Raw genomic sequence first — 24,124 nt, 5'->3', positions numbered from 1 at the left:
TTTGAAGGGCATTAGTAGTCTTTATCTGTTCTAGTAGGTAGTAAGCTACTTCTTTCATTTTAAATTTTATGACAAACCATAATTCCGGTAGGCCAGAGTCAGAGGAGGGAGGGAAAGGGTAGAAGAAGCCCAGAACAGCTGGAGAAAAAGCAGAGAAAGTGGGAGGACTGAGAGGGGAGAAAGCTGGGAAGGAAAAGCACCCAAATGATGAGTTTGTGGCTGCCTTCTGCTCACCGCCCTGTGTATGTGGGGGGTGGGGCAGCTAAAGCGGACCCCACGCTCTGTGTGTTTTGGGGGTGCACTGATGCTTGGAACTAGCGGAGGAAAAATGGAACTAACGACGCGGTTTTTAAGGCAGGAGGTTAAGACGTTGAAAGTCCTTGGCTTGGACACAAGTCTAAAACTTATCTCTTTGCTCAGGCTTGAGGCAGGGTGGCTCCTCATCGCCCCCTTCCCACAGCATGCACACCCTCCGGAGATGGGATGGACCACTCTTGTCCGTCCCCACAGGCCAGTTCCCTGCTGTCCGCCGCTTGGATCGGACCCTGCATAAGTACACAAGCGTGTGTCCCTGGCTGTGTTCCGGGGATGCCTGGGGTGTCCCTGAGACTCTCCCAGGAGTCATGCAAGGTCAAAACCATTTTTCATAATAATCCTAACGCGGTATTAGCTGTTTTCACTCTCTTGCATGTAACGTGGAGTTTTCCAGTGGCCCCGTGACGTGCGAGGGGGAAACAGATTGAAGGCAGACGCAGACCTGGGATCCAGCTGGCTCCTGTTCAGCCAGACACTGACGAGTTTGCAAACATTTAAAACAATGCCATTCTTGCACATTTTTTTCTTTCAGAAAATATATTTATATTTCATAAAAGTGTTATTCATATGAACCTGTAATGGCTTTTATATTTTGAAAATGTCTCTGTTGTAACATGGTGAAGAGTGGTCACTATTCCCCACATTCACAAAAGCTCCCTGGAGTCTTTCCAGGAGTCTTAAGACCAAGAAACCTGAGGACTGTTCCGGAGCAGCCGGCAGTGTTTCTGACGTTTCCTGCTGCACATCCGCGGCAAGCCTTGTGCAAACACAAAGATTGCAGGAGGGCCCCTGGGCGGTGTTCAGGCTCTGCTTGGGGCGAGGGTCCGACGGGCTTGCGCTGCCAGGTTGGCTCTCGGTGGGGAGCTCTGTGAGTGCCATAGCTTCCCAGTGCTGGGCCTCGCAGGCCACCTGCCCGGGACCATCCCTGACCCTCACAAGGCCTCATGCCTTCAGGCCGCCAGCCCCAGCAGCACCCTGAGGCCCACCAAGGGGGCATTTGCACTGGCAGGCTGGACATACAAATGGACAATGATGAGACCAGCTTCGTACAAATAAAATCCGACCACAACTTCTGCAGTGACCTGCTGGGTAGCCAGACCACAAGCTCTGCAGCTGTTGGCCCCAAACGGCCAGGACTTGGTCAACGCTGGCCAGCTTCCTAAGTTTTGCCCCTGCTTCCAACTCAGGAGCAACCAGTAAAAGGCAATGACCCCTGTAACCCATCTCAGAGGGTGCCCTGCTGCCACCAGCTTCCCTGCAGGACAGCCACCTGTGGCCTCCCCTTGTGCTCACTCCACCTGTCCACGCCTGGCTTGGCTTTGAGTCTCTGCCACAGGCAGCTGTAATGGGTAGCACTGTGTCCCTCAGAAATTCATATGTTGAAGTCCTAACTAACCCCCAGTGACACAGAATGTGACCTTATTTGGAAGTAGCGTGGTTGCAGATGTAATTGGTTAAGATGAGGTCCAATATAACTAGTGTCCTTATAAAAATGGGAAATTTGGACCCAGGGACGCACACAGGGAAACCACCACGAGAGGATGAAGGCAGAGCGGGGGTGATGCTTCTACAAGTCAAGGGGGACAAAGACTGCCAGCATGCAGCAGAGCAGGGGACAGGCCGGGGGAGACGCTTCCCAGCGCCATCAGTGGCAGGTGGCAGACCTTAATCTTGAACTTCCAGCCTCCGGCACATTTGTGCAGGCCACCCAGTCTGCAGTACTTCGTCACGACAGCCCCGGTCAGCGGTGGTGGCTGACACCCTGGCTGCAGCAGGCCTGTCCTCACCTGGGTGGGCTTTGTCTGTCTCTGCAGCACCCACGCCACTGCTGCGGGAAGAACAGGCCTCGAGGTGCAGTTCACAGGACCCCAGGTTTGAGTCAGCTTCGGAGAGGGCAAAGCCTTTTTGTGGGCTGCAGGTGTTCAGTCTTAGAGACATGGTCTGAAGGATCTCCTGACACAGTCCAGGGCGGCCTCCGTGCTGTCTGCCCTCACCTCTGTGTCACCAAAAGCCCCTCCAGGCAGCCTGGGCCTGGGCTGCAAACCACTGAGCAGGTCTCAGCCTCAACCCCAGAAGCTCACAAGTGGGAGTGAGCCCTGGAAGCCCGTGTTAGCATTTTGATTCCCGTGGTGTAAAGAGCCCGGGGTTGGCTCAGAGGTCTTTATTTGGCCTTGCGTGTGCATGGGGAACCAGCGCCTCACTCCTCCCATGGCAGGCCGAGGCCGACTGGAAAGGAGTTATTTTGAGATCAGCACAGCCTGTACAGATAACAGTAATAGTATTTCATTGCTAAAGCCGTGTGAGAAATGTTGGGTTGGGGGAGAAGAATGGAGATGAGTTTAAAAATAGAAGGCTGTAATTAGCCAAGCATGGATTTGTTCTAGAAGGCATCAATTACTACGGCAACCACACGGCCCAGATTTTCCAGGGCGGTCTCATTCCATGGGACCGGATTCTTTTCAGTAAATGTGATCGGTTCCACGTGGAAAGGTGATTTGCTGTTATGGAGGTGTCCGATGTTACACATAAATTAATTCACAAATCCAAGCCAATGCTTTGTCCTATCAGGACTCTCTTTATTTTGTTACTAAAATGCAGTCATTTCGCCTGTGGTCTTTTCCTATAGGTTAAGAACTATTCATGTAGATAAGAATTCAGGAAGGTGTGCATTGAAAGTGGGGCTGCTGAAAGAGTGTAAGGGGGAGAGTCAGACGAATTTTTTGGTTGCAGTGCTTTCCATTTTTCCTTTTGGAGACAGGGTCTGCGCTCCCAGGCTGGAGTACAGTGGCGTGATCATAGCTCACTGAAGCCTCCAACTTCTGGGCTCAAGGGATCCTCCCTCTTCAGCCTCCCCAGAAACTGGGACTATGGGTATGTGCCATCACTTACAGCTAATTTTTTGATTTTTTGTGGAGATGGGGGTCTCACCATGTTGCCCAGGCTGGTCTTGAACTTCTGAGCTCAAGAGATCTTCCCACCTTGGCTTCCCAAAGTGCTGGGATTACAGGCATGAGCCACCACTGTGTCTGGCCACTTAAAATTTTTTTTTTTTTTTTTAAATTTTAGAGACAGGGTCTTGCTCTGTCTCCTAGGCTGAAGTGCAGTAGCAGATCATAGCTCACTGCAGCCCCGAACTCCTGACCTTAAGTGATCCTTCCACCTCTGCCAAATAGCTGGGACCACAGGTATGCACCACCACGCCCAGCTAACTTTTTTTTTTTTTTTGAGACCGAGTCTCGCTCTGTCGCCCAGGCTAGAGTGCAGTGGCGGATCTCGGCTCGCTGCAAGCTCCGCCTCCCGGGTTCACGCCATTCTCCTGCCTCAGCCTCCCCAGCAGCTGGGACTACAGGTGCCCGCTACCATGCCCGACTTTTTTTTGTATTTTTAGTAGAGACAGGGTTTCACCGTATTAGCCAGGATGGTCTCAATCTCCTGACCTTGTGATCCACCTGCCTCCGCTTCCCAAAGTGCTGGGATTACAGGCATGAGCCACCGCACCTGGCCCCAGCTAACTTTTTATTTTATGTTTTGTAGAGATGGGCTCTTGCTATTTTGTCCAGGCTTGCTTTACATTTCTAACTGGACATACACCCAAGGGGATGGTTCACAAGTGTTTGCCACATTTGGTATAGTACGTCTCACAGTATGCCAGAGACGCTCTGCAGGTGACACTCACATGAGCTGTTCTGTGCATGGATTATTATGGCTTGTGTATGCTGCATGCCCATGAAGTGCCACATGAAGTGTGTACTGACAGGGATGTGTATGAATGCCTCAGAGGCCAGAGGCAGAGCTTGGAGCCAGAGAGATGGCAGCACCTCAGGACCAGAGCTGGTGGAGTCATCCTAGCCGCATGGGATAGGATAGGAAACCATATGTTCTGTTTTTTGCTTTGGTTCTCAGAGAAGGCAATGGTTGTGTTCAGCCGTAGGCGGAGGGGGAATTAGGCCAGCAGAAGTCTAGGAGTCAAGGACTCTGCAGGTGGAGGTGAACTGAGGGACACTCACTCACTGCTGGTGGACGGGCATCTTAGCAGTAGAAACCTACATTTTGGAGACTTGGATATCCATTGCTATTTATATTTTCTTTTTTTTTTTTTTTTTTTGAGATGGAGTCTCGCTGTATCACCCAGGCTGGAGTGCAGTGGCGCAGTCTCGGCTCACTGCAAGCTCCGCCTCCTGGGTTCATGCCATTCTCCTGCCTCAGCCTCCCAAGTAGCTGGGACTACAGGCACCTGCCACCACGCCCGGTTAATTTTTTTTTATTTCTAGTAGAGACGGGGTTTCACCGTGTTAGCCAGGATGGTCTCGATCTCCTGACCTCGTGATCCGCCCGCCTCGGCCTCCCAAAGTGCTGGGATTACAGGCATGAGCCACCGCGCCCGGCCGCTATTTATATTTTCAATCATGATTTCCCTTCATTTTCTCCATCTTTTGCTTTATTATTATTATTATTATTATTATTTTGCAAATATCAGCTAATTTTAGTTATACTCAGGGGATAAGAGGATTGGAATTTTGATGGGCATAGTAGAAATCAGAGTTAAAAACAACAACAACAACAGCAACAACAAGCAGAACTCCAAGGGGAAGGTGAAGCTTGGAAGTTAAATGCTGGGAGCCCTGAAGACGACTGAAGCCCCTGTTCCCATTCCCAGCATCTCCTAGCCCTCTTCCCTGCTTAACCTCTGGAGGGTCTTGCACTTTGGTTTTACGAGGAAGCTGTTCTGCGTTCTTCACAGCTGACTACTTGCTACCAAGGAGGTGGCATCTCCAAAAACCTGCCTTCAACCCTGGTTTGTGGCTGTAAAACCGTCAAACGGTTTCTCAAAGTGTGCTTTGTGGCCCGTCAGCACCTGAAGCCCCCAGGGGCCTGTCAATTGCAGAATTCCAGCTTCCTCTTCAGACTGACTGCATTAGTCTAAATATCTGAGTGGCCGGACCTCCAGATCTTCATTTTCAGCACACACCTATTTAAGTTTTCAGCACACCAAAGTTTAAGAGCCACTGCTGCAAAATCTCAGCAAGTTGAGCTGAACTCCAAACTTCCTCTCGTCTCCACAGTCCCTAGATGGGGAGTATCCTTTTCCCAGCTCTAAGGCCACATGCCCGAATTCCTTCAGCTTGAGTGGCGTGAGCACGTGGGTGCCTTTAGAAGGCTAACGTGCTGCCAAAAGATAACCACAGGTGGACGTGGCCCTGGATGAGACTCAAAGACGTGGGCTGTTTCCAAAGATAGCAATGCCAAACCCATGCTGATGACTCTGTGTGTCAGTATGTGTGCGAGGCTGAACAGCCTTATATAGCGAGGTGAGGCCCCAGGAAGGATCTGTGGAGTACAGCGTGTTCCGCACGCTCTTGAACGTGTGTGTTCTCAGAGCTCTGACACATGTGTCTCGCAGCAGGCAGCAGATCTGTAAGGAGGTCACCACGTGTCCGCATCTATCTTTGCAGACTGCCCCATCCAGCTTTAGGCAACAGCTGATAAATGCCTGTAGCAAGCAGAGCGAGGCAGCTGAACCAGAACTTTTACAAATGGGAGCAAACATCTGCCATGGTTGCTTGTGGTAGAGGCGCTGTCATTAGTGTTATTACAGATAGTGATGGATAAGCTGCAGAGCCTCAGCTGGTTCTGTGGAGATGGACCAACAACGGCACCACAGGTAAGAAGAGGAAAGGCACACCCAACAGCCACTCCCTCTTGTTCAAATGTTGTTCGCGGGGTTGTTGATTCTCCCATTGTATTAGTCCATTCTCATGCTGCTATAAGGACATACCTGAGACTGGGTAATTTATAAAGGAAAGAAGTTTGATTGACTCACAGTTCCACAGGGCTGAGGAGGCCTCAGGAAACTTGCAATCATGGTGGAAGGAGAAGCACACGCATCCTTCTTCACATGGCGGCAGCAAGGAGAAGTGCAGAGCAAAAGGGGGAAAAGCTCCTTATAAAACCATCAGATCTTGTGAGAACTTACTATCACGAGAACAGGATGGGGGAAACCGCCACCATGATTCAATTATCTCCAGCTGGTACCTCCCACAACACATGGGGATTATGGGAACTACAATTCAAGATGAGATATGGGGACAGGTGCGGTGGCTCACTCGTGTAATTCCAGCACTTTGGGAGGCAGAGACAGATGGATCACCTGAGGTCGGGAGTTTGAGACCAGCTTGGCCAACATGGCGAAACCCTATCTCTACTAAAAATACAAAATTAACCGGGTGTGGTGGTGGGGGCCTGTAGTCCCAGCTACTCGGGAGGCTGAAGCAGGAGATCACTTGAACCCAGGAGGTGGAGGTTGCAGTGAGCTTCGATTACGCCACCGCACTCCAGCCTGGGAGACAGAGCGAGACTCCTTCAAAAAAGAAAGAAAGAGAGAGAGAGACAGAAAGAGAGAAAGAGAGAAAGGAAAGAAAGAAAGAAAGAAAGAAAGAAAGAAAGAAAGAAAGAAAGAAAGAAAGAAAGAAAGAAAAGAAAGAAAAAAAAGAAAGAAAAAAAGAAAGAAAAAAAGAAAGAAAGAAAGAAAGAAAGAAAGAAAGAAAGAAAGAAAGAAAGAAAGAAAGAAAGAAAGAAAGAAAGAAAGAAAGAAAGGAAGGAAGGAAAGAAAGAAAGAGAGAGACAGAAAGAAAGATCTGGGTGGGAACACAGCCAAACCACATCACCCATCAAAGCAGGGCGCTCTCTTCCCTCACCTGCTTTACTTTTCCTCAAAGCACTCACCATTCCCTCTGGCATAAATGCCTGGATTTATCCCCAGTCTCCCTCCTGGAACATGAACCCTTGGGGAGGCTCCCATGCTGTCCTGCTCACACATGGGAGGAGCTCAAAGAGTGTTTGTTGATTGAATCAATGGTAGACAAGCTATCTCAGAGGAAGATCTGATGTGACTGGGAGCTCCTTCTCGCCCCTCTCCTTGAGACCTGCTCACAGAGCATGGAGTCTAAATTCTGGCTCTGAATGAGTCTGAGCAATGCCTGAATGCCCAGCAACCTCAGCTAGGTACAGCAGGTTTCAGTTTGTGGCTTCCACCCTGTGCCAGGCAGATCCCATCCTTGGGAAGTCCCCAGCTGGTCTCCAAAGTGTCCAGACACTACCGTTCTCACGAGGCTTTACCCTCCCTGACTTCCACTCATTCAAGGACCTCCAGGTCTTCAAGGACAGCTCAGGCCCCAGCTCTCCAAGAAACAATTTCTTCTGATGACACCAACCCATCCTGATGTTTCCTGATTCCCAGTTCCTATGGACTCGAGGCCTGTTGCAGTCCAGGGTGCTGCTACTGAAGCTCTGGGTCTCACCAAGTAAGAGGTATGACTGTTCATGGGATCGATAGACCCCAGAGTCCAGGGGCCAGGGCTCTCAGATTAGACAGAATCTGGTAAGATAGGAAGATACTGCCACATACTGGCCAAGGGTGATGGCTCACACCTGTAATCCCACCAATTTGGGAGGCCGAGGCAGGTGGATCACGAGGTCAAGAGATCAAGACTATCCTGGCCAACATGGTGAAACCCTGTCTCTCTAAAAATACAAAAAATTAGCTGGGTGTGGTGGTGCGTGCCCTGTAGTCCCAGCTACTTGGAAGGCTGAGGCAGGAGGGTCGCTTGAACCCGGGAGTCAGAGGTTGCAGTGAGCTGAGATCATGCCACTGCACTCCAGGCTGGTGCTAGAGTGAGACTCTAGCTCAAAAAAACAAAAAAACAAAGATTCTACCAGATACTACCTACCGTGTACCCCACGCATATACCTAGTACACAGTAGAGTACACGGTAGGTGCTCACAGATCCCTGTTGATTGTTTAACTATTCAGGCTCCATCTCCATAGTTACCACAATCAGTGTTTTTCACACATTCCTGTCTTTAGGGTCACAGTATGCGAAAGATCCCCCGATGCATTTTTAAACATTTTATCAAAGTAACAGATGCATATAGTTGAAGAACGGTATAGAACTGAAGGGCACGGTATGGTCGGAAGTGATGCCTCCATCCATTCCTTACCTCCCAGAAGATGATGCCTTCCTCTTCAATCTTTTAAGGACCCTGTGAGTACACTGGGCCCACCCAGATAATCCAGGACCATCTCCCCATCTCAAAGTCCTTAATCACATCTCCGAAGTCCCTTTTATCACAGAAGGTAAAAGTCATGGGTTCCAGGGATTAGATTTGGGGACCGTTATTCGGTCGACCACCTCCGTGTGAGTGAATGCCATTATTTCCTGATAAACCCATCCTTCACGCATCACCTGCTGATTGCCTATTACAAGAAGGATTTCACTCTTACATCTTTACCCCACCTCCTCCCCCCGTCTTCTCACAATGTTATTAAGACCCTGCAACCATCCTTCCCAGCAGAGCCGGCTCATGTACTATCATTTCATGTCCTTTCTTGGAGGGGATTTTCTCCCACAGTGGAGATGCTTCAATTTTCTGGCTGTCTTTATCTCTGTCCTGCAGTTGGCTCTTATCATGTTCCTGTCCTCCTGGAACCCTCCCTCTGCAGTCCTCCAACTTTGTCCTCTGGGCACCTCACAGCATAGTGGTTGGGGGTTTCAACCACTGAGAGAGAGAGACAGAGAGACAGAGAGAGAGAACACAAGCACGAGAATACTGAGTGGAGTCCTCTCACCTTTTTGACCCAGCCTTGGCAGTCACACAGTGTCACGCCGGCTGTACTCTTCTTCCAATTCTATTCACAGAGGCCCTGGTACTTTTAAAGGGATGGGGAAACAGACACTATCTCTTAAAGCGGGGGTAATGGTAACATCCTGGAAGAACATGTGAGACCAGAAATGTTACAGCGGGCAACTGTGGAAATTATCAATCCACCCTACAGCATAATGTTCTTTCCCCCCACCCCCCCGAGATGGAGTCTCTTGCTCTGTCGCCCAGGCTGGAGTGCTGTGGCACAATCTTGGCTCACCGCAACCTCCACCTCCCAGGTTCAAGCGATTCCCCTGCCTCAGCCTCACCAGTAGCTGGGATTACAGGGATACACCACCATGCCCAGCTAATTTTTGTATTTTTTTGTTAGTAGAGATGGGATTTCACTATGTAGGCTAGGCTGGTCTCAAACTCCTGACCTGAAGTGATCTGCCTGCCTTGGCCTCCCAAAGTGCTGGGATTACAGGTGTGACCCATCGTGCGCGGCCTGGCATTACAGTCTTTTTCTCAAACAAAAATCTGTTTTCTCAGAGAGAAACTGGTGCTAGCAGAATAAAACATTATTTTCAACTCCATCCCACTTGTTTTTCACTGGCTTCCCACGTACTGTATACAACTTTGTCATGAGGCTTTAAGACAACTTTTCTCTCTTGTTGTCTCCACCCCTCCCATTATTTTCATTTTATATGACCTTATCTCTTTTCTTTGCTTACTATTAGAAAAATAGCTTTTAAAATGAAGAATACTATTTTTTCTTCAAAGTATGCATCCAGAAACAGTTGCATTTCCCGAAAGTCCTTTAATGTTTTGTTTTAACCACCTGAAAAAACATAAGGCGTTTGGGACAGATTTTTGTGTAACCAAAAGGCTGATGTTAGGATGATGGCCAAACTGTAACCATTCCCTGTCACCCCCTTGGCTTGTTGCTCTTGTTTTAAAAATCATTCTTTTGAAAACAAATACTTTTAGGCAATCTAATTACAATATGATATGTAATATTTGGACCAGTTGACGAAAATCAACATTAAATCCAAACCTCACATTATTCAGGCCAAAAGGAGACCTAATGCATTATATTACATGTAGATTTCAAAGTTCTTACACTATTAAAATGGTGAGAAGACAGCAAGGGTTGCCTGCAGGCCACAAAGCCCTTCTGCGATGATACCTTACAAGTACCACTGAAGATGTCAAAAGAAGCTGTGAGCCTTCCTGGTGCAGGGGCTGCTTGGACATTGTGAGGCTTCACTGGCTTGTCTCAGCCCATGTTCACAGAGCTCACTGCTGTCTGGTGCTTGGGGAGCCTCAGCCCCATCAGTGGCCTGTGTGTTCCTCTGCCGTGGAGGTTGTACAAATGTGCTTTCCACTCAAGGCCACCAGGTACAGTAGTGCGTGCCACGCACTGAGCAGCTCCAGGAGCACCATTCTCATAGGGGTCATCCTAGGTCAGTTTCCTGACAAATAGTAGTATTTATCTCCAGCAATGGGGACCTTTTCTAGTTCATGCCAAGGTACTTGCTGCCTGGAGTGAAAAAAACACTGTTTCTGCAATCAGTTAATTGGGGTATAATCCTGCAACTTTCGTTTGACGACCCTGTGTGTATTAAGTTTGCGAGGGCTGCTGTAACATACAACAGCCTGGCAAACAACAGAAATTAATTTTCTCACAGTTCTGGAAGCTAGAAGTCTGAGATCAAGGTGTCGGCAGAGTTGGCTTTTCCCAAGGACTATCTCCTCGGTTTGTAGATGGCTATCTTTTCCCTGCCTCCTCACATGGTGTTCTCTGTGTGTGTCTGTGTCCTAATCTCTTCTTATGACACTAGTCACATTGGATTAGGACCCATCTTTATGACCTAATTTAACCTCATTTATTTCACTCTTATTTGTTAAGAGTCAGAGTCTTGCTCTGTTGCCCAGGCTGGAGTGCAGCGGCATGATCACAGGTCACCACAGCCTTGAACTACGGGGCTCAAGTGATCCTCCTGCCTCAGCCTCCCAAGTAGCTGGGACTACAGGTGTGCACCACCACGGCCAGCTTCATGTTTCCTTTTAAAGACCCGTTATGCAAATATAGTCAGTCACATTATCAGGTACTGGGGGTTAGGACTTAAACATATGAAGTTTTGGAGAACATATTTCAGCCAATAACACTGTGCCTCAGGGCCCTAATCTTTAACCTAGGGAATATAATGATATTCTTAGAGAAAATCATATCAAAGTGCTTTGTAGACTGCAAAAGTGCTGCACAAATATTGTGGTTACTTCCTGTGTCCTGACAACTTGTGCCTGGATCCCTGATGTGATCGTTCAGATCTCGTAAAAATACCAGGTAGAGTCAGCCTCCTGAAGGTGGGAACAGTGGGTAACAGGTGTAGAAGCTGGGGCATGAGGTTGTGGCATGCTCTCCTTGCATGAAGGCCCTCTCTCCCCTGCTGCCCCCGCTGTTGGTGCTGATGTTCAGACTCATGGACAGTGAGCCCTACAATGTATCACACCCCTGGGGCTGAGGGCAAGAGGGAAAGGGAACAATGGCTCACACCAAAATGTAAAAGGCCGTCCAGGAGTTCTGGTGTATAGGCCCTCCACGTAGCTGGAAATGATGGCCACGATTCCTCAGATGCCTGCCGGCTCTTTCTTCCACGTCTTTAGTGGGGGATCGACAAGGTCACTTACTGTAGGGAGTGATTTACTCCGCCTTCCCTGGATCACATCAGGTGATTCTGATCAGGTATCTATGTACTGTTACTCCCTGAGCAAGCATTTGGCAGTACTGGTAGTGATGGCAACCCAAGATGGATTTAATGTCCTTTGGCACATATGCTCCATTTTCATGACAACATTTCACAAAACTTAATGGAGAGGCTTTTGCTTTCTGAATCTGCCCTTTTTTATACAAGGGTGAGAAAGGAAGGTCAGATCTCATTTTCAGACGATTAGTGACCAGCGCCCTCCTGCAGTGTCCATGCTCCCACCCTGGGGCTTTCCTTTGAAATCAGTAAGAGTCTGCGTAGATTAAGAGATACGAGTCAGGAGCAGGTCCAAATAGAAGCGGTTTTCCCATATTAATAATAATGTTTAACAATAGTGTCACTTTGGGTGCTTCCTCTATTCCTTGGAGCCATAGATAGTGGATTTATTGACTTGTTTTCCTTTGACTTATGGCTCTTCCTCGTTATTTTCTGAGTGCGGTTTTGCTTTGCTTCCTGGAAAAGGAAACAGAAGTGGTTCTGGTGAATCCTGGGAGAGTAGAGCCTCGTTTTGAAATTTTACTCTGTTGATGACAGGGCTGCTCAGAGCGAAGCGTGGCCAGAAGAGCATGTTGGAGTTCCTTGCTCATATCCCTGTGAATGTGGTCACATGTGGCTGTAGGCATTCAGTGGGTTCACGCAGTCTTTGGAACAGAACCCCACAAGGGGCAGAAAATCAACCTTCTAAGGCTTGGGGAGTACTGAACTGGACAAACCAGATTTTAGAGCTTCCTCAGTGACATGTGCCGAGCGGATCCAGTGGCCGCTCTTAGAGTCTCTCCAGGATGAGGGCCCTTCTTTCCTTTCTTCCATCTCCACTTCCCTCTCCCTAGGGCCCAGTGCTTTCACTGACCTCCTCTCCCGTTGGAAATTTAGAGGTTACGTGCATTTCATCTATCAGTGAATACAAAGATGATTCTGAATCTCAGAGAACAGCTAAAGTGGAATTTCAGGCATTTCCAGGGAGAGTTTAAATGGTAGGAAGGGCTGGGTTTGCCATTAGTGGCCATTAGTTTGCCTATACTAAGACAGCTTTCTTTTTTGCTGTTGGGTCTGTGACAAACGTCATTCATTTGACATGAAAAGAGTTGGGACCATTTTGGTATCTCCTTAGCTGGCTCAGTTAAGTGCACGTGAGGGAGCCCGTTTTTCACGCCTGGCCAGCTCTGTGCTTAAGCGTCCTCGTCGTAGCCAGAGTAGCCTCATTACAGGTGAAGTTCCCCCTAGGCCTCCTCCTTCCTCTGAGCCCAGGGCAGTGCCAAGGCCGGGGACTCTGGCACTGGTGACAGGCTGTCTTGTCCTGAAGACACGAGGTTAGGTTTGGCAGCTGGCTCCTGCGGGACAGGGCCCGGTGCACTGAACGTAGTTGAGCCGTTCCCCTCGCACCCCAAGTGTGGCACCAGGCTGGTCACTCAGAAGCAGCGAGTGGGGTGTCCTGGTGGGAAAAGCCTGGCTCTGTGCAGCCTCGGGGAAGGTTTTCAGCGCCTTCTGAACCTGTTTCCTCATCTCTAAGGCGGGGACCAGGAAGCCCGCCCCGCAGAGTAGTTGCAGGAAGGAGACATGTATCTGGGAGCAGCTGGCGCGTTCCTGGCATGCGCTGCTCCCATCCGATTTCCCCAGACTTCCTGCTGGAACGTTTTCTCGGACCTTAAGTTTTCCTGAGAGGACGACGTGGAGAGTGGAGACAGAGATGCTCAAAAGCCGGGAAATCGCAGGCTCGGAAGCCCCCACGCACGCCTCTGAACGCAGCCGCCTCTCGGGGCCGCGACGGGACTAAGCCTGCCGCTTGCAGGCTGCCAGCGGCAGGGGCCGCGAGCAGCCGGCTTAGGCCGCTCCCGCAAAAAGACCCAGCCGCTAGGGTTCCAGGGGTCCGCAGACGCTTCCGAAGGGCCCAAGGCGAGAGAGCCCGGCTGGCTCGACGGCCACGTGACCGTCCGCGTCCTCAGCGCCCACGTGACCGTGCGTCCGCGGCGTCGATTGACTGGGAGTTCCCTGGCCACGCCCCAGGCGCCGGGCCCCGGGCTCCGGGGGGCGGTGCTGCTGCGGTTGCCATGGCGTCCTCCTAGCGCGCAGGCGTGGACCCAGGGTCGCTTTTCCGGTATTTGCTACAGTCTCTCGGGATAGCTGGTCACCTTTGCTTGCTGAGCTTCGCGCCCTGCGTCCTCTGGTTTTCAGCAACTTGCAGTGCAGCCGTCCTGCATGAGGCCCTCCAGCGCATGCCCTAAAGCTCCGGAGTTGCTCCGGAGGAAAGCAGGCTTGCCCCGAGAGTCCACGTCCTTACTGCCCGTGCCGTCGTGGTACCTTGAGGGCACCCTTCTGGGAAGATCCTTGCAGAGGCCATGTCCCCTCTCCACGACATCTAAGCCCAGTCCCAACTTGCTTTTCACGCCTGTCCCCCCGGGAAACATCTACTGGACCTCAGGACAGCCCCTCACCCCTGTGCATTCCCGAGGTGAATCTGCAGCGAGGCCTCTGTGGTGACTCACAGTTGCTAGCATTGGTTATCTTCTTCCTGGCAGAAGGTGGCAGGCTGATGCTGGCCTCGTTCCTGTGTGTCTGACAGATCACAAATGTGAATTCAGATCGTCACAGCTGAGTCATGCTCAGGATTTCCATGAGCCCTGCTGGGGTGGCCAGCTGAGCTTCCTTCCCCACAGCCCCCTCCAGCTCTGAAGCACCAGGCACCAGTGTGACTCATGGGGGCCTGTGGAAGCCGGGGCTGCTCAGTGGGGCTGAGTCTAGGAGGGGGAGAGAGAAAGGGAGCCCAGCAACAATTACAGCGCAAACGCCGCAGCTGCCACCACCGAGTGCCTCCAGTTGGGAACTGGTTTGTGAAATTCATTACCCTATGAGATGAGTTTTATCTCTGTTTCACTCCAGAGGATTCTGAAGCTCAGGAGGTTGTGAATGACTCCGGGAAGCACAGCTGGTAGGTGGCAGAGTTGAAATTTGAATCCACGTCATTCTCACCCAGGAGTTCAGGCTGTTTCCCAGCCCAGCCTTTCCACTGGACCTCAATTAGCACAGTCAGATGCTGGGTGCCAAAGCTATTTACTTTGCTTGTGGGAGTCCAGGAGCTGGCTCCTAATGGCTCCGTTTGAAATGGTCTTTTAGGCAAAGGAGACTAGATAAATGTGGAGGAGAGGGAAAGTGTTTATGCACGAAGACGCTACGCAACAGGCTTATTCCAGTGCACTTCCAAACCCAGGCGTGGTGTTCTTCCTTCTTGCGCCTTACTTTTACATCCCCAGTCGCTGCTTGGCATCACCTGGTTGTTCTTTGTTCACCTGAAGCTCAGCATTTCAGGCTGAATACTTGATTTTCTCTGCCACATCTGTCTGCCCTGAGTGAGTTAGTGTCAGTGGCCATGTGACCATGCGTGTCCACAGCGTCCTCTCCCCATCCTGATATTCTTGCAGGCAGTCAGGCTTTGAAAACCAGGTTGTCTCTTGTTAACTTAAAAATCACACAGTCTGGCCGGGCGCGGTGGCTCAAGCCTGTAATCCCAGCACTTTGGGAGGCCGAGACGGGTGGATCACGAGGTCAGGAGATCGACACTATCCTGTCTAACACGGTGAAACCCCGTCTCTACTAAAAAATACAAAAAACTAGCCAGGCGAGGTGGCGGGCGCCTGTAGTCCCAGCTACTCGGGAGGCTGAGGCAGGAGAATGGCGTGAACCTGGGAGGCGGAGCTTGCAGTGAGCTGAGATCCGGCCACTGCACTCCAGCCTGGGCGACAAAGCGAGACTCCGTCTCCAAAAAAAAAAAAAAAAAAAAAAAAAAAAAAAATCACACAGTCTATAAATTTGGACGAGGAGACCTTCCTTCCTTCCTTCCTTCCTTCCTTCCTTCCTTCCTTCCTTCCTTCCTTCCTTCCTTCCTTCCCTTTTCTTTTCTTTTTTTCTTTTCTTTTCTTCTTTTCTTTTTGACAAAGTCTTGCTCTGTCGACCAGGCTGGAGTGCAGTGGCATGATCTCGGCCCACTGCAACCTCTGCCTCCTGGGTTCCAGCAATTCTCGTGCCTCAGCCTCCCAAGTAGCTAGGATTACAGGCACTTGCCACCATGCTTGGCTAATTTTTGTATTTTAGTAGAGACAGGGTTTCACGCATCACGTTTTTTTTTTTTTTTTTTTTTTTTTTTTTTTTTCCAAATAGAGGCAGTGTTACCAGTGGGGGGGTGTCCAGGTTCTTGGCATCTTGTACAAAGAATTGGGCAAAACCCACAAACACAGCAAGGAAAGAATGAAGCAACAAAAGCAGAGATTTATTGAAAACGAAAGTACACTCCACAAGATGGGATCAGACCTGAGCATAGGGACTCAAGAGCCTGGTTACACAATTTTCTGGGGTTTAAATGCCCTCTAGAGGTTTCCCATGGGCCACTTGCTCTACACCGCATGCAAATGAAGTAGTGGCCTGCAGTCTGTCTGATTGCAGAGGCTGAAGTGAAGTTGCAAAGGTTACACCCTATGCAAATGTCTGATTGGTTGTGGAAAGCAATCCAGAGGCTAAAGTGAAGTTACAAACTTACACTTCTGTGCAAACAAAGACTTAGCCTGCAATCAGTCTGACTGGATGTAGAAAATGGGAAGGCAAGGAGGGTTTGCCTCTGGTCCTTTTGTTACTTAGTTGTGAAAAGTTGGGGTTTTCCTTTTGATTTAGTTCTAGAAGTCAACATGAATTGGCCTTAGGTTTCCTGCTTCTCAACCCCATTCTCCTGCCTCAACAGGGTCTTACTATGTTGACTAGGTTGGTCTTGAACTCTTGGCCTCAAGCAGTCCTCCTGTCTTGGCCTCCCAAAGTGCTAGGATTATAGGCATGAGCCCCCACGCCTGCCGAGGAGACTTTATTTCTTATAAGGGGTTACGGCCTGCAGGGTGGCCATCCTGTAGGCTGGGAAGAGCCTCCATCAAAGACCAGAGACAGGCTGTCTGGGGGAAAAAGGGGTAAGTCAGGAATTTAAGTTGAACATGTTGACCAAATGTACATATTCAACAGGTTATCAGAGGAGATGTGAGTACTCATGAAGGGGGTCCTGACATGCATATTGAACAAACATGCATGTAACATACAACCCATGTTCACTTGGGGTGGAAAATAATATTTGAGTGTATTACAATTAGGCCCTATAGGTCAAAAGTTGTTTTTAGGACACAAAAGCACTCAAGTATGCAGCCTCTGTAAACTGGCTAGGACTAGTTCATGATTGGATTGGTGGTGTCTCATCTAGAGAAAGTTACTGACATCAGTATCTTGTACAATCAAAGCTGTAGTTATGGCTGGGCCCTCTGCCTTATCTGCATGAGCTGCAAATTGTTTTAATATTGCTTATCCTGAGACCAGTGCTTATTTAAATGGTAGAGAAAAAGAAAAACCCTGTGACTGCTGAACAGCACTTATTCTTTAAGCATAGGGGTGAGTAACTCAACCGTTCCTTGGTGTAAGGAACATGGCTGTGATTTGATCAAGGATGGGCTGAGGTGGGATGTTTACATTCTGCGTGACTCAGCGAGTTTAGAGCGCAGGCGTATAACTCCACTTGTTATCACATCCATGGAGCCATAACATGGGAAGGCCATCCCTTGGCATTAAGCCACTATTGTCTGTGAAAGATATAATTGCCCTGCCGACACTGTACAGGCGCTGGCACCCTGAGAAAGAGAGTCACAGCTGTCCATCTTTGCAGATGGACAGAGGGGAGCCAGGACACAGCTTGGCTCACTGGTGCCCAGAGAGAGACAGAGTTAAGCTGCCAACCTTGAAGGCAAGGGAGAACTGGCTGCGCAGCTGTGTGTGTGGGAGCCACCAGACTAAGCAGCTGAGACAGGGCAGACAGCGTGAGAAAGCTGTTGATGAAAGCTGCTGCTGAATAAAACCATATTCACCTGCCTACGGCCCCATGACTGTTCTTTCTGCTCATCTACCCACTCCCTTTGAACCTCAGCATGGGCTGGAACCTGACCCCAAGCGTGACATTTGGCGTAGTCATGAACCTGACACCTGGCGTGGCCATAGGTCTTATTTATAGTTTGATATCTTATTGTCATAGAATCTGTTGTCAGTTTTATGAGCTCTATTTTAGCATTAATGCTCATCAGCTGTGTCTAAACTGCAACATGGAAGGTGTTAATGAGGCATGTCTGACCGCCCATCTTGTCATGGCTGGGAACTCAATTTTTAAGGTTTTTCAGGGTTCCCTTTGGCCCAGAGAGGGCTCATTTAATTTGTGGGGGGCACTTAGGATTTTATTTTTAGTTTACACTCTGAAGCTCCTGTTCACATCCAATTGTATGAAAACAAGCTTTTCATGTATTTCGTCCCGTAATTTTTTAAAATTTTATATTTTTGCAACAGAAGGGCTCCTCTGGTTCTCCATCAAGGCCAGAAGCATAATTTGATGACAGCATTTTTTTTTTTTGAGACAGCTATCTCAAAAGACTCAGCTAGCAAGAGTCTTGACAGAGTCTTGCTCTGTCACCCAGGCTGGAGGGCAGTGGCATGATCTCGGCTCACAGCAACCTCCACCTCCCAGGTTCAAGTGATTCTCCTGCCTCAGCCTCCCGAGTAGCTGGGATTACAGGTGCACGCTGCCACTCTCAGCTAATTTTTTTGTATTTTAGTAGAGACAGGGTTTCACCGTGTTCCCCAGGCTGGTCTTGAACTCCTGAGCTCAAGCAATCCACCCACTTCGGCTTCCCAAAGTACTAGGATTACAGGTGTGAGCCACCATACTCAACCGATGATAGCATTCTTTTCGATCATTTTCTTTTCTGCTGTTCAGACACTGCTAATGGCTTGTAGTTTCCTGTGATACTAATGAGATGAGCTAGTTTATTTGTGTTTTGTTCTCTTTTTTCTGTCTCCTCCCCGTGCCCATTCGGAGCAGATAGCTGTACTCCTCACATGTCCTTGCTTCAAGAAACTGGTTGAAGACCACCCTTCCTCCAGCCTTGCCTGAGTCTGAACTTGTTGAAGAGACTTTGCCACAAGTGTAGTGGTGGGGGAGGGGGAAAGGAGTGCTTTTGAGGTCTTCGAAGGAGAAGAAGATATTTTAGAACCGACTCTCACACCTCCTGCCTCCCAGCAGGGCCTTGAGGGTGTGGTGAGACACCAGGACCACACAGCCTTGGGATCAAAGCTGTGCCTGATGTGATACAGGTCTCCATAAAGGTTTGCCAAACAAGCAAGTTAGTGCTTACAATTTCCCATGACTGTCACTCAGCTTACCTGTGCCTAAATAACTTGCCCATCGCTTAAGAGAGAAACCCCATAAATGTCCTTTGATCCATTTATGCCCCAAGACTGTTGTCATTGTCATTGTCGTTATTGTCATGTTCTCAAATATTTTTGCCTGAAGAGTTTTCCTGTCTGAGGACTTTTCACACGAAGAGGAATTGCTTCTCATTCTTCCTGTTGAAATTACTCTCAAATCTTTTCTGACAGAGTTGCAAACACACTGACAGCTCCCGAATGATCTGATACAGGATCCTTAATAGGCACGGAAGTGTTCGCCAGACAGAGAGGTCCTGCCCTTGCCGATCTGAGCTGGTTCTGTGTTAGAGACTCCGTGGGCGTCTGTTTGACAGGATCTGCCAGGAGTGGCAGAATAACGTTCCTGATCTGGAAGAGCAAATCTCAGATATTTTGCACATTTGCAGGTATTTTAAAACAGTTTCTGTAAGATGCCAACATTACCTTTCCAGTATTTTGAAGTTCTCCAATGTTTACTGAGAAGGGCTCAGTTGTGTTTATACTGAATTTCAGGTGGGTTTCTTGACCACACCTCTCACTTCATCACCAGCTTTGCTCTGAGCCCCTAACTGTACTCCCCCTGAGGGTCCCACGGATTCAGGTGATTGGTGCCCTTCAGGTTTCATTTGTGAGGACCCATTCTTCTTCCTGGGACTTTGGCTTGTCTTTCTTCTGCCAAACCAAATTTGCCATTTCCTCTAAGATTCTGTTCAAAACCCTCTTCTCAGGAACGTTTCCTGAAAACCCAACTCCCTGTGCTGATTTTTCCTTATGAGCCTTCCCTATGCCTTTGGTAAAATGAAGTTTGACAAACACAACTCTGTGACAATGAACATTTGCATTCATATAACTTCTCTTCTCTTGAATTATTTGCTTAATCTCCCAGAAGTGAATTTTCTGGATGAAAGCATTTAGACTTTTTTTTTTTTTTTTTCTTTTTGAGATAACGTCTTGTTCTGTCACCCAGGCCGGAGTGCAGTGGCACGATCACAACTCACTACAGCCTTGACCTCCGGCCTCAAGCAGTCCTCCCGCCTCAGCCTCCCAAGTAGCTGGGACTACAGGCACACACCACCACACCCAGCTTATTATTGTATTTTTGGTAGAGACAGGGTTTCCCCATATTGCCCAGGCTGGTCTTGAACTTCTGGGCTCTAGTGATCTGCCTGACGCAGCCTCCCAAAGTGCTGGGATTACAGGCATGAGCCACCCTGCCTGGTCGCATTTAGACATTTTTATGGCTGATTGAATTCATTCATTCAAAAAGTATTTGTTGAGCATCTGTAGGATGCCAAGACTGTGCTGGTAGCTAGGGTGTGACAGTGACTCACAGTGACCTCTTATCCTTCCTAGAATCTACCCCTAGGAGTGGGAGGAGACCACAACCAAAGAAGCAAATGGAGACACAGAATATCAGATGAACAGCAGCTACACAGGCAAACAAAGCAGTGCAGCAGGATTGGAGGTGCTTGTGGTGAGAGGAGGCAGGGAGTTGCTTTTTACATGGGGAGATCAGGGAAGGCCTCAGTGGGTAGGTGATATTTGAAGAGAGAGAGACCTGGGAGAGGAAACAGATGAGCCCTGTTGATATATAAGGGTAGAATGACTCTGGCAGACGGTTGGTGCAAAGGTCTTGTGGCAGAAAACACCTTTTTTGACTTTCATTGTGAATATCTTGGGACACTCAATGGTGTCCCACAGATCTCTGAAACTTTGTTTGTTTATTTATTTATTTAGAGACAGGGTCTTGCTCTGTTGCCCAGGCTGGAGTGCAGTGGTGCAATCATGGTTCACTGCAGCCTCAAACTCTTGGGATCAAGTGATCCTTGCACCTCAGTCTCCTGAGTAACTGGGACCACAGTTGCACACCACCGTGCTCAGCTAATTTCTTATTTTTTGTAGATATGATGTCTATGCTTTGTTGTCTAGGCTGGTCTCAAACTCTTGGGGTCAAGCAATCCTCCCTCCTTGGTCTTCTAAAGTGCTGGGATTAAAGGTATGAGCCACTGGCCAATAAATCATTAAAAAAAATCCTTTTTCCCCATTCTGTTATGGACTGAATGTTTGTGACCCAACCCCCAAATTCATGTGTTGAAACCCCAATCCCTAATGTGGTGGCATTTGGAGGCGGGTCTTTGGGAGGTAATTGGGTTTGAATGAAGTCTTGAGGTGGAGCCTGTGAAGGGACTGGTGCTCTTGTAAGGAGATGAAGGGACCAGAGCGCTCTCTGCCATGTGAGGATATGGCAAGGAAGCAGCTATCCGCAAGCTTGGGACCGAAGCTAAGAAAGGACGATGCTGCCATCCTGACCTCAGACTTTGAGCCTCCAGAACAGTGAGAAATACAGAGTTATTGTTGAAGCCACCCTGTCTGTGGCATTCTGTTCTAGCAGCTGGAACTGACTAAGACAGCTTCCCTTCTTCAACCTGGATAATCTCAGTGGACCTACCTTCAAATCTGCTGTTGAGCCACTGGTGATTTTTTCATTATGGTTACTGTACTTTTCAGCTCCAGAATTTATAGATATATATTTTGATAATTTCTTTATTTCTGTCTCTTTATTCATGTTCTGTATTTGGTGGGGCATGGGTCTCGTACTTTCCTTTATTTCTTTAGATTGGGCTTTCTTTAATTCTTTGAATGTACAATTGTCCTTTGGTATCTGTGGGGGATTGGTTCCAGGACCCCTGGGGATACCAAAATCTGTAGATGCTCTAAGTCCGATAGTTAACCTTCTGTGTCTGTGGATTCAACCGATCATGGATTGAAAATTGCAATGCGGAAATGTGGATAGGAGGGCTGACCATACAGTATTTGTAATCACTGACTTGACGTCTTTATATAGTCAGTTCAACATGTGGGCCTCCTCAGGGACAGTTTCTATCTGTCTTTTTCCCCCCATGTATGGGCCATAGTTCATGAATCTTTTTATGTCCCCTTGTTTTTGCTGTTGAAGACTGGACATATGAAATAACATAATGTGGTTACTCTGGAAATCACATCTGCCCAGGCTTTGTTGTTTCTGTTGTTTATTAAATAACTTCCCTGGATAAAGGGTGTAAAGTCTATGTTCTTTGTCACAGATGACTACGGGGAGTTTCTGGGAACTTCCAGACAGGTTAGACAATGATGATCTCTAAGAGTAGGACTTTCAGGGAGTTTCACTCCCTGGCTTCCCTGTCCAGTGGCTGCCAGCTTTCTGCGTTCACAGCTACTGTGGAGCTGGGAAGAAGGAGATGGCAACAGGGCAAGGTAAAATGCTGCGCAGCTCGCAGTTCTCTCTGAGATTCAGTCATTTTTCTTGAATAAATCTCCAGGAATTGTTGCAAGCCTGTAGTTAATTTCCAGAGTTCTGAAAAGTTTATTTCGACAATTTTCCATCATTTTCAGCCAGAGCCAATTTCACCATTCACTTGAAACTTGCATTTATTTTGCTTCCATCCAGATTTGCAAAACTCCTTGCTCACTGTTCACTAGATCCCGTCTTGATTCAACTCACCTGCACGCTTTCAGACCCCTCTTGGTCTTTGCCCCTCTGTGGTAACTATTGCATTTCTGGAACACTGGACTTAATTCCCAAGCCCTTCTTCACATCCAGGCATTCTACTAAGAAACAGGTCCCCATGGCCCTGAGTCCCTCTTGCTTCACCTTTGTCATATCCTGCATTTCTGGCCCTGCCTCCTTCTTAGCTCAGCTCTACAAAGAACCTTAGAGAACATTTGGAACAGTGGCGCTCAAACTTGAGCAAGCTTCAGATTTCTCTGGAGGACGCGTTACAGATGGCTGGGTCCCATCCCCAGGCACTCGAAGTGCCTGATCTAGTTGCCTGTGATGAGGCCTGGGAATTTGCATTTCTAACAAGTTCCCGGGTGCTGCTGGCTCAAGGACCCCACTTGGAGAACCAGAGCGCTACAGGTCCTCGGTGGCCCAGCAGGACCCCTGCAGACGCCTAAGGCAGATCAGTGCTCAGTGGCTAGTGGCTAGGGGTGCAGACTGGAGCTGGCCTGCCTGGGCTCAAATTCTGACCTGGGGCTAGTGACTGAAACTCTCCACTCAGTGTCCCCATCTGCAGTAGGGATAGTGACGAGGTTCTAGGGGTGAAGAGTAAGAGAGTGTCTGGAAAGCACTGAGAGCAGGCCCAGCTCATTATGTGGGCCACATCGGTGCAGCCTGTTGTCATTCTTGTTCATTGTTTGGGCCACTTCGGTGCAGCCTGTCGTCATTCTTGTTCATTATGTGGGCCGCATCCATGCAGCCTATTGTCCTTCTTGTTTTACTCACAGGGAAAGAGAAATTTAGGGGGTGAAAATTAGGCCCAAGCTGGCCGGAAGCCCATCAGAGCCTCGAATCCTTATCTTCTCACTCTGGTGGCGTTACCCTTCCACTCTCCAGGCCACTTCCTTTTAGTCTTTTGGTCACATAGCTGCTTTCATCAGCCCTTGAGGAAATGTGGGATCCATCTGGGAGAACACGGAAGATGTCTGCAGACGCCAGGCTTCACCCAGCGCATTCACTGGGAAGAAAGAACACAGGGTGGGAGTTTGCCACCAGCTCTTGCATTGCCTGCATTTCTCAGGGCCTTTGTTTCCTTGTGTGGGGCTAACAGTAATGCCTACCTCTGAGGTCTGTGGAAGGGTTACATTTGACGAAATATGATCAAGCCCCTAGCAAAGCCTAAGGCACAGAGTCCGCCATTTGTAGAGCCTCGTTGTCACCACGGCTGATACAGGCATCCTCTGGTCTCCTAGGATTAGGCCAGGTTTCCTTATCTCCATAAGAAGTCTTCTGGTGCATGGGCCCAGCTGTCAAAACAGATGGTTTTGCTGTTTTCTTTATTCATGCAAATTATTAAAAATAAATGATTCCAGGAGTGACCACATGGCAGCGTGGCAGCTCTGCCGTTCTGCCAGGGTCTGGGTGTCCCCAGCTGTCCCTGCCCCATGACATCTTCTCCCCTCCGCGCCCCCATTACCCTTTGATACCCGTCGCATTTTCTCACATTTAGTACAGCACAACTCACATTTTCTCTATTATTTTATACCATTCCTGTTAGTTTTAATCCTGTGGTCCTACATTTAAATTTTTTTCTGATTTTTGGACACCACTTTGCCCAAAGCCCTGCCCTCTGGCTTTCATGAGTAACAGTGAA

The sequence above is a fragment of the Macaca thibetana genome, chromosome 3 (genome assembly GCF_024542745.1).
Source record: "Macaca thibetana thibetana isolate TM-01 chromosome 3, ASM2454274v1, whole genome shotgun sequence".
In the NCBI taxonomy this organism is placed as follows: Eukaryota; Metazoa; Chordata; class Mammalia; order Primates; family Cercopithecidae; genus Macaca; species Macaca thibetana.
Note: the sequence above shows the minus strand (reverse complement) of the source record.